The sequence below is a fragment of the Elephantulus edwardii genome, unplaced genomic scaffold, assembly GCF_000299155.1.
Source record: "Elephantulus edwardii isolate Elephantulus edwardi_28Jun2011 unplaced genomic scaffold, EleEdw1.0 scaffold00149, whole genome shotgun sequence".
Lineage (NCBI taxonomy): Eukaryota > Metazoa > Chordata > Mammalia > Macroscelidea > Macroscelididae > Elephantulus > Elephantulus edwardii.
In genome coordinates this window covers 690141-701892 of record NW_006399899.1, presented here as the reverse complement: position 1 = coordinate 701892, position 11752 = coordinate 690141, and positions in this window count along the sequence as shown.

The window sequence follows — 11752 nt, the reverse complement described above, 5'->3', positions numbered from 1 at the left end:
GTGGTGAGAATCTTTGTCTTCTTGATGTTGAGCTTCAATCCATATTGAAGACTACAGTCCTTGACCTTTTGCTGCAAGTGCTTCATGTCTTCTTCAGTTTCAGCAAGCAAAATTGTGTCATCTGCATATCGTAGGTTGTTAATAAGTCTCCCTCCAATCATAATGCCACACTCCTCCTCATAAAGTGATCTGTTTTTCTGCATATAAATTGAAAAGGTATGGGGACAGGATGCATCCCTGATAGACTCCTTCCTTGATTTTGAAGCATGCAGTATTTCCTTGCTCTGTTCTGAGGACTGCTTCTTAGTCCAAGTATGTTGTTGTTTTTATTAAGTGCCATCAAGTCATAGACGACTCATAGCGAGCCTATGAACGAACTACCTGAACACTTGTATAACTTTCTTCATTTCTACAAGTTCATAGAGTTTCCAGAGGCAAGCTGTTTCAGAAGTGGATGCCACTCATGCTTACAAGCTTGTTTTAATCGGGGAGCTCCACCAAACATTGCCCACCATGGGTAACCGTTATCACATTAGACCCATCAGTGTCACAATGTTTAACATCAATGGACAGACCAGTGCTATACCACTTAGAAGAATGTTTGACCAAAAATAATTAAAACCAGGCCTGATAGCCACAGATTAAAATCACTCACCTTTGGCTTGGTAGCATAACTTTGTATCCATTAGGCCACCAGAGCTCCCTAGGTTATTGTTGTTGTTAAATGCTGTCGAGTCATAGAAGTATAGGTTTTGTGTAAGCACGGTCAAGTAATCTGAGATTCCCATTTTTCTCAAGGTTAGCCACAATTATTGTGATCTACACAGTCAAATTTTGGAATGAGAATAAGTAAAGATCTCCTCCAGTCAGTTGGCCACCTCTAGGTTTCTTGGCATAACCTGGTGAGCACATCCAGGGCAGCATCTGTTTGGTGAAATATGTCAATTGGAATTTCATCAATTCCTGGGGTCTGTCTTTTGCCAATCCCTTCAGCTTGAGCTTCCTCTTTCATCACCCTAGGCTCTTTATCATACGTTGTTTCATGAAAATTGTCTGTGTCAATTGATTCTTTTTGATATAGTGCCTCTGAGTACTCTTACCAACTTCGTTTGTTGCCTCTTGGGTCATTCAACATCCTGCCTTCAGCATCCTTAAGTATATCCTTAAGTATTCAAGGCTTGAATTTATTCTACAGTACCTGCAGCTTAAAAAATGCAGAGTGAGTTTGTCCATTTTGATTTTCCGACCCCAACTCCTTGTACATTTCATTATAACATTTTGCTTTGTTTTCTCATGTTGCCTTTTGAAACCTTCTGTTAAACTCCTTAACTTCTGGATTTCTTCTCATGGGTTTGGCTTCTTGCCACTTCAGAGTCTTTTCTGGTATCCATATTGGTCTTTTCTTTTTCCTCTGTCTTTGCAGTGACTTTTTGCATTCTTCATGAATTATATTCTTGGTATCCTCCCACAGCTTGTCTGATCTTGAGTCATTAGTGCTCAAGATTTCAAGCCTGTTCCTGAGTTGGTCTTTAAATTCTGGTGGCATAGACTTGAGTTCAAACTTTGTTTCTTGTGAATTTAATTTTATTTTCTTTAGCTTAAGTTTGAAGTTGCATATGAGTAGTTGATGGCCTGTTCCACAATCAGCACCTGGCCTAATTATCACAGTTGGATATTGAGCTTCTCCAACAATTTTTCCCCCACAGATGTAGTCAGTCTAATACCTTTGTAGACACCTGGGTAGACCAGGTGGAGTCCATGTGTATAGTCACTATTTATGTTTCTTATAGAAGGTATTTGCAATGAATAGGTCATTGATTTTACAGAATCCTATCATTCCATCTCATTTCTTTCATCTATTCCATACTTTTTGACTACTGATCCTTCTTCCCTGTTCCCAGCTTTTGCATTCCAATCACCCATTATTATCAGAGCATTTTGGCTGGGTTCATTTGATTTCTGACTGCAAAAGTTGGTAGGAGTCATCTATTTCCTCCTCCTTGGTCCTGGTTGTTGGTGCATACATCTGAATGATATTGATATTAATAGGTCTTCCTTGTACACCTACAGATATTATCCTGTCACTCACAAAATTTTATTTCAAGATGGATTTGACTCCATTTTTTTCTCACGTTTTCATCTCCAGCATAGATTATATTTTCTGATTCAAAATGTCCCATTTCTCCAGTGCCTATTATGCTAATACTTATGCATTCTATTTCTTCCTTAGAAATCTCCCCCTTTCCTACATTCATGCTTCTCACATTCCATGTTCCAATCAGTGTCTGTTTGCAACTGTTCCTCCTTTTTTTGTGTGTGTGATTCCCAGTGAAAAGGTTCTGCCTCTGGTGCCATGTCTGCTAATCTAATCTCAATGTGGTTTATTGTACATAGGGTTTTCTGACGCCTCTTATTTCAGAATTGGATGGCCAATCCATCTAAATAGTCTGTCTTAATTTGGTTGCTCGACTGTCATACGATATTTGAGAGACAAGAATTTTGCTCAAAGAGCAGATGACAATACTCTCTCATTATTTAGATAAAAGATCAGGTTTTAGTCTCACCCACCACCCCTAAATGTACATATGTCTTGTTCCCACCCTTATTTTGCTAGCATCCAGTTCAATTCCTTCCTGCTGCCCTTCTGGCAACTAGCAGCCCCCCTGCCCCTAGCCATTCTTTGTTGGATGGCTCAGGCCTCCACGCATATCTATCCACCATAGACTGTCAAAATAACAAACAGGTATGTCTTGAAGAAGGTGTTGTCAGAGTGCTCCTCTGAGATAAGACTGGTGAAGCCTTGTCTCCCATACCTTGGGCATGTTACTAGAAAGGGCTATTCTTTGGAAAAGTATATCATGCTTAGAAAAGGGCAGGACAACAAAGGAGAGAAAGACCCTCAAACAGATGAATTGACAAACTCTTGCAGTGGACTTGAGTATTTTAGAAACTATGAGAGTCGTACAGGATAGGACAGGATTCACATCTACTTTTCGTAGGATTAATAAATTATACTCACCTCCATAGCACCTAATGACAACAACAAATAAAAACAAAGCTATACATATTTAGGAGTGTAAAGATCTTTACAATTGTGTATCCTTTTGACTTTACTTTTCATTTACCACACATTAATCAGATATGATCTTTGTCTTTAATGGTATCTTATATTCTAAGGGAATGAAAATGTACAAAATATGGTCTCTATTTCCATATGATTCATTAATTTCCTTGAATTTATGTATAGAGACTTCATGGAGATTTCTATCTGGAAAATACTTCCTGTTCTTGTCTCATCCATTAGGAAATTAAAGACCAAATACTGAAGTAACTTGCCCAATAGCATATAGTTTGTTAGTGAAAATGTAAAACAAAAAGACACCCAAACCAAACAAACAAAAACACAACAAAAATCAAGCAAACAACAGAAACTCCAAATGCAGCTTGCTAACTTACAGCCCAGTATTTCATTTATAATTAAGCAAAACATCAGAAACATTAGTGGGTCATTTAAAATACTAATTATTTGGTTTGTTTGATTGTTGTTGTCAGGTGCCATCAAATCATGCATGACTCATAGAGACCCAATGAACAGTAGATCCGTACACTGTATATTTCATGCGGTCCTCACAGTCTCTGATACTTTCAAGTTCATTGTTGCACTCACTGTGTGAACCCACATAGTTGAGGGTCTTTCTCTCTTTTACTACCCCTCCGTGTTTTCAAGGATGATGTCTTTCTCCAAGTAATAGCCTTTCCTAGCAAAATTCTCAAAGAATGTAAGAAAAAGCTTCATCACCTTTGCCTTAAAAGTGCGCTTTATCTGCACCTTCTATAAAACATATCCATTTGTTCCATCTGCACCTTCTACAAAACATATCTAATTGTTCCTTTGACAGTCCATGGGATCTTCAGCACCTATCTCCAACATCACAGTTCAAAGGCATCAATTGTATGGCTAGAAAAATTAACCAAAGTTGTGAAATCAATTTAGAAAGGACCTAATATGTTTTACTAAGGTATTGAAAGTTTTGGATTTTATATTTTAGTTTATAAAATGCTTATTTGCATACTTATGTTAAATACTATTCTAGTTTGATTAGAATCAATCTTCATTGAGTTTATATACTAGAAATTTCCTTATCACTTATAGCTGTGGATTTTATTTAAACCCCTGACTATGTGGTTAGTTTAATAACAATTAGGGTTCCTTGGTTAGAAGCAACAGAAACTAACAAAGTACAGACAAAATTCAGAATAAATCAGATATTACCCCTCTTACACAAAAAAGAAATAAAAAGTGGCATGATGTAATGTGTGGACCAAATTAATTAAGGTTGATATTATAGATGCTGAATAATTAATGGTATTAAAGAAAAATAAAATATAAGGCAATGTAGAATCAAACTAAAATATTGAGAAGCTGAAAACACAATTTAGTGAAATAGTGAAAAAGGATTCTAGTCCTACCTCTATTATAAATTATTTTTGTGAGCATGGATGGGTATGTAATTATCTCAAGACTTCTGTTTTGACACTTGGTCTGGATACATATAATTCAGGCTCTGAAATGTAAACGACTTCAAAAGCTGTAGACATCATGTGTTTCTTCCTCTTTGGCTCTGGTTGTTGGTACATATATTTGAATGATAGTAACAGGCCTTACTTGTATCCATGTGGATATTATCCTGTTGTTCACAACATCGTATTTCAAGATGGATCTAGAAATGGTCTTTTTAACTATTAATGTGACCCCATTTTTCCTCACCTTTTAATTTCTAACATGGTAGATCATATGATTTTTTATACAAAATGCCCCATTCCAATCCATCTCAATTTGCCAGAACACATGATCGTACTTATGTGAAACCTATACTTGGACCAGGATGCAGTCATCAGAAAATAGCAAGGAAACATTGCATGATTCAAAACTGGGAAGGATGTGCATCAAGGATGTGTCCTATCTCTTTTCAATCTATAGGCATAACACATTATCTGGGATGCTCTATGAGGAGAAATGTGGCATCAGGATTGAAAGAAGACTCATCATCAGTCTGCATTATACAGATGACATACCCTGCTTGCTGAAACTGAGTAGGACCTGAAGTTCTTGCTGCAGAAGGTCAAGGACTGCAGCCTTCAATATGGATTGAAGCTTAATATCAAGAAGACACAGATTCTCACCACTAGGCCAATTTGCAGCATCACAATAGACGGTGAAGAGATTGAGATTGTTAACAGCATTTGTTTGCTTGACTCCACAGTCAAAACTTTTAGCACCATCAGCCAGGAAATTAAAAGACATATTGAGATGGAAAAGTCTGATGTTAGGGACCTCTCCAAAGTACTTAGGAGCAACGATGTTCATTTGGAGACTAAGGTGCACCTGATACAGGCCATGATCTTTGCAATCACTTGCTATGCATCAGAGTACTGGAAAATGACAAGGGATAATAGAAGGAGAATTGATACCTTTGAGCTCTGGTGTTGGAGAACAGTATTGAATATACCATGAAATTCTAAGAGAACAAACAGGTTTGTCCTAGAGAGGGAGAAACTAGGCTGCTCCTTCGAGGCAAGGACTCTGAAGCTTCATCTGACATACTTTGGACGTGTTGCAAAAAGGGACCAGTCCTTGGAGAGGAACGTCATGTTTGGGAGGATTGAGGGAAAGCTTAGGAGAGGAAGACCCTCAATGAGATGGATTGATTGAATGACTGAGGTAATGGGAGTAGGTGTGTCAGAGACAGTGAGATTGATACAGGATGGAGCCGGGTTTAAGGCTGTTGTACATGGGGTTACTATGAGTCACAGGAGACTTGACGATACATAACAACAATAAGAAATATGTCAATATTTATGTGCTCTATTTCTTTCTTAACAATACTCAACTTTCCTACATTCATGCGTTTTACATTCTAAATTCCAATCAGTGGCTTCTTGCAACTAACTATTCCTCCTCCTTTGTGTTTCCCGACTGGAGTGCTCAACCTCCAGTGCCATATCTGCTATTCTGATCTCAGTGTACTCCATTGTACATAGGGTTTTCAAAGGCTTGTTATTTCAGAAGTGGATGGTCAGTCCTTCTCCCTAGTCTATGTCTCTTTGTATAATAAGCTTTAGAACAAAATCTGACAGACAAGCATTTTACCCAAAAGAGTAGATGAAAGACACTTCCCCATTACAAAAGTAACCAATAAATTTGGTTGGTCCCCCACACTGTGGAACATGCATTTTGTTCCCATCCCCACTGAGTCAATTGGCAGCACCATGGTAGATGAGATTATTAACAATTTCATCTTGCTCTGTTCCACAATGAACACTCTTAGCCCCAGCAAATGCAAAGAAATTAAAAGACAAATTGCGTTAGGAAAATTTGCTTTCAGGGACCTAACCAGAGGGCTGAAGAAGAATGATATCAAGCTGGATACTAAGGCATGCCTGATGAGGCCATGGTCTTTTCTATTACTTGCTATACACCAGAGAGCTGGACAACAACTACAGATGACAGAAGAAGGATTGAAGCCTTTGAGTTGTAGTGCTGGAGAAGAGTATTGAATATAAGATAGATTGCTAAAAGAACAAACACATCTGTCCTGGCGAGGGTAGTAGCCAAGTTGATCCTTGGAGGCAAGGACTTTGAAGCTCCATCTCACATACTATGGGCGTGTGATCAGGAGGGAGCCAGTCTTTGAGAAGGGCATCTTGCTTGGAAGGGTGAAGGAACAGCACAGGAGAGGAAGACATTAAATAAGATGGATTAACACAGTAACTGGGGTAAAGAGGGTAGATATGTTGTAGATGGTGAAATTGGCTTAGGGTAGGGCAAGGTTCAGAGATATTGTGCATAGGGTTGCTGTGAGTTCCAGGTAGCTCAATGGTACATGACAATCACACCATTATAGAAAACAATATAATCAATGGTAATGTCACGAATCTATTAATAGGTACTTTTATATATGTCTATTAATCAATTGATTGATCTAGATCTAGATAGATATCTAATGACCTAGTGGTAAGAACCTGCACTGCAAGCCCAAAGGCACATGGTTCAAATTGTACCAGCTGCTTAGCAGAAGGACGATGGGTAGTCTCCTCCCATGCAATTTCTGCCTCTGAAAACTTGCTGAAGGGTCAGCTATAAGCCAGTTCCAACTCGATGGGACACAGCAACAACATAATAGATATAGAACCTACTATCTGAGTTTTCTAATCAACACAAAAGATTTTCTAAATATTGATGCATCATGTCATTCTTCAAGGAATGAGCTCTTGTGTGTCAGGAAGTAAGGATGGCACAGGATAGAACTTGGTTCAGGTCTTTTGTTCATGAGGTCACTATGAGTTGTATTCAACTCAATGACACCTAACAACAACAACAAATGTCTATTACCTGTACCTTGTTTAAGATAGAAATGACTATATTGGTATTTCACAGAATAGTAACTCTAGGACTCTGTGGTTTTTACCCTCCCCCTTTCCCAGGGAGGGGCTGAAGGACTTAGGAGACATCCAGAGGGATCTAAAAAGATTGGGTAATAGTCGGCCTAAATCAATGGTGATTAAATGCATAAGACACAATGTATGGGAATGATCATATGAATCACAGTATGAATGGAAAAAAATGCAAAAATCACACACACACACACACACACACACACACAAACACAGAGACACAAGTATCTCTAGGTTATAGTCTCAGAAGGTACAGTGTTCTCTGTCCTATAATTATGAGTCAGAATGGATTCAATAGCAGTGGTGTTTGTGTTGATTTTGTATTTATGGAAGAAATCTCCCACCTCGTTCCTTTGTGTGGTGCCCAGTAGGTTCATCAAAACATTTACATTTTGGTTAGCCTCACTGAACTTAGCCATTGTAGCACCAGAACTACTTTAGGTATCTATAAAATGGACTAGATCTTCTGAAATTAAACCTAAGTTTCTTTTTCTATACTCTGTATCAGTGATATGATATTCACTGCTACCCTAAATGACCTGTGGCTGACTCTCAAGTCTTATAAAAATGTGTCAGCATCTTATTATTTATTTTTCTTTTTCCATTTTGTTATGATTGTGATTTCAGTGTAAGTTTACAAAGAAAATCAACAATAGTTTTGTAATATTCATTGCAATGTTGTTGTTAGATGCAGTTGAATGGACTACAATTCATAGTGAGCAACCCCATCAACCACAGATATGAACCTATCCTAACCTGTACCGTCCCACAATCTCTATCATGTTAAAGCCTATTGTAATAGTTATCGTGCTAATTCATCTTGTTGAGGATATTTCTCTTCTTTGTTACATGCCTTTCCCAGAAAGATGTGTCTCTAGAGGGACTAAGTCCTCTTAAAAATATGCTCAAAGTAACTGAGATGAAGTTTCTCCATCCTTGTTTCTAAAGAGCACTCTGGTTATTCCTCCTTCAAGAAAGGTTTCTTTGTTTTTTAGGTGGTCTATGAAATATTCAGTACTCTTTACTAGTACCATAGTTCATGGGTATTCGTTCTTCTTTGATCTTCTTTATTGATTGTCCAATTTTCACATGCATAGGAAACAATTGAAAATACCGCAGCAATTCACTCTATCAGCTGTTCCACAGGAGAAAGAAGAACAATCTCCTGTGTGATTTCCAGACTCAAAACTTAATGGTAAGTCAGATTTTAATCAGTTCCTACACAGATGTTAATAAAGAGTTGAAATAGTTACAATACCCATATTGTAATCACTTTTCTGTCTTCCTTCCTGTAATTCTCATTTCCAGTAACCATCTATGCTACCCTCTTCGAGTCTTCTGAGCTTTTTTTATTATTATGCAATTGCTGTTCTTTTGACTTTAAGTGTTGTGGCCTATTCTATAAACAGTTACGGTGTAAACCCAAGTTCTTGTGTGTTAGATAATTAAAACCCATGAATTGGCTAATGGACCGTGTGAACTTCAACTTCCACAACCTTGATGTCAGAAGAACTAGATGATACCACCACTGACTATTCTAAAAGCTATCACAGTACCAGATCTTAGATTGTTGTTGTTGTAAGCTGTAATCTAGTTGAGTACAACTGATAGCAACCCTGTGAACAACAGACACAACCCTGTCCTATCCTGTGCCATCCTCATCGTCTCTGGCATTCTTGAACCCATTGCTACAGACAGGGATGGGGTGGGGAAATATACAACAAACTTGAAACATAACCTTGGCAAGTCTACTGGCTTGTTAAATACGTCTTATTAAATATAATTAAGTGGAACAATTCTATATACAGATAATTATGTACCTTAGAAGGATAAAGAAGGGCTGAGAATTCAACCACTATTCTAGTCCTACATGATGTATATGAATATGGACCTGTGCTTAATCATGCTTAGGCCTCTGCTTATATTGGTTCAGGAGAGATGATCTGTTTTGTGGAATCATATATGAAATTCATATAAGGTAATGTACAAGTAAAATTATTTTCAAACCCTAAAGAGAACCTTCTCTTGTTGTTATGGGCCATCTAGTCACCTGTGATTCATAGTGACCCTATGTAACAATACCTCTAACTCTGCCACATCATGAGCCAATTTCATTGTCTCAAACACACCTACCCCCACAAACCCAGTTACTGTGTCAATTCCTGTCATCCAAGGTCTTCCTTTCTTGTACTGTCCTCCTACCCTCCAAACATGATGTCCATCTCCAAGGACTTGTCTCTCCTGGCCATATGCCCAAAGTATGTGGACAGAACTTCAAAATCCTAGGCTCCAAGAACCATCTGGGTTTCAACCTCTCCAGGAAAGACCTTTTTTGTTATCTTAGCAGTGCATAGTATATTCATTACTCTTCTCCAGAACCACAACCAAAAGACATCATTCTTCTTCTATCATCCTTAGACACTGTCCAGCTCTCTGATACAAAGCAAGTAATTACAAAGGCCATGACTTGAATCAGGCACATTTTATTCTCTAGATTGATATCTGTGTTCTTCAGTGCTCTGGAGAGGTCCCTGATAGCGGATATTTGCAATGTAGTTTACTTTTTTTTTTTTCTGTCTGCTGGTGTCAAGAGTGTTGATTGTGGAGTCAAGCAAGCTGAAATTGTTAACCATCTCTTCTCCATCTATCATGGTGGTGCAAATGGCCCAGTAGTATGAATCTTTGTTTTCTTGATGTAGAACTTCAATCCATATTGTAGACAGAAGTTCTTGACCTTCTGTAGCAAATGCCCCAGGTCCTTCTCAGTTTCAGCAAGCAGTGTGTGTCATCTACATAACGCAGGTTATTGATGAGTCTTCTGATGCCACATTCCTCCTCATAGAGTAAAGCCTACTGGATGACCTGTTCCACATATAGATTGAAAGGATATAGAGATAGGATTCATCCCTGGTGACCCATTTTCCTGATTTTGAACCATGCAGTGTTTCCTTAATCTATTCTAATGACTGCTTCATGGTCCAGGTATATATTTCACATGAACACAACATAGTGTTCTGGGATTCCCATTCTTCCCAAGGTTGGCCACAATTTTTTTGTGGTACACACAGCCTGTACATCCTGTGCATAGTCAATGAAATAGATATCTTTCTGGTTCTCTCTGGTTTCAGCTAAGATCCATCTAACATAGGCTATAATATCCCTAGTGCCATGGCCTCTTCTAAATCCATCTTGTACACCTCGTAGTTCTCTTGATGTGGTTGATGTAGTGGTCTAGTCGTTTTTGGATAATCTTTAGCAGGATCTTGCTTGCCTGTGATATTAATTATATAATTAGATAATTTCCACACTCTCTTGGGTCACCTTTTTTTTGGAATGGGAATAAATATGGATCTCTTCTAGTTAGTTGGCCAGTTAGTTGTCCTCCAGATATCATAGCACAACCTGGTAAGAGTGTCCAGGGCAGCATCTGTTTGTTGAAATATGTCAATTCATATGCCATCAATTCCTGAAGCCTTGTTTTTTGCCAATTTTTTCAGAGCAGTTTGAACTTCCTCCTTCATCACCATTGCCTCATGGTCATATATTGTTTCATTAAATTTTTCTGTATTAGCTAAGTCCTTTTAGTATAGTGACTTCATGTAGTCTTTCCTTCTTTTTTTGTGCTTCCTGGGTCCTTCAATGTTCTGCTATAGCATCCATAAGTATTGCAACTTGAGGCTTGAATTTGTTCTTCAGCTTAAAAGGTCCCATTCATCTATTTTTATCCTTCCCTGGTTGTAGGTTTTTCAGGATGATTGGAAGACTGTTCATGTTCTGGATTAGGGTTTCCAGAGTTTCCCTAGGCTTTTCTTTGATGTTTATAGTCATTTGTTTTAGTCCTAGGTCCTTGATCCACTTTGAGTTGGGTTTTGTCTATGGTATGAGGTGTGAGTCTTGCTTGAGTTTTCTACAGATAGTTTTCCAATTTTGCCAACACCATTTGTTAAAAAGGCTATTGTTTCTCCACTTATTTCATCTCCTTGTCAAAAATTAGGTAATCATTGATAGATGGACTTAAATACTGAGTAAGTTCCTCTCTTTTGATTTTCTGAGTCCAACTCTTTGCACATTTCATTATAATACTTTTCTTTGTTTTCCTGAGCTGCCCTTTGGTATCTTCTGTTTGATTTCTTAACTTCTTGATTTTTTTTTTCCTTTTGCTTTGGCTTCTCAGCACTCTATTGCAAAAGGAAAAAGAGTCTCTTCTGACATTCATATTGGTCTTTTCTTTCTCTCAGTCTTTGCATTGATTGACCTTTAACAGCTTCCTGGATAATATTCTTTTTTTTTTTTTTTT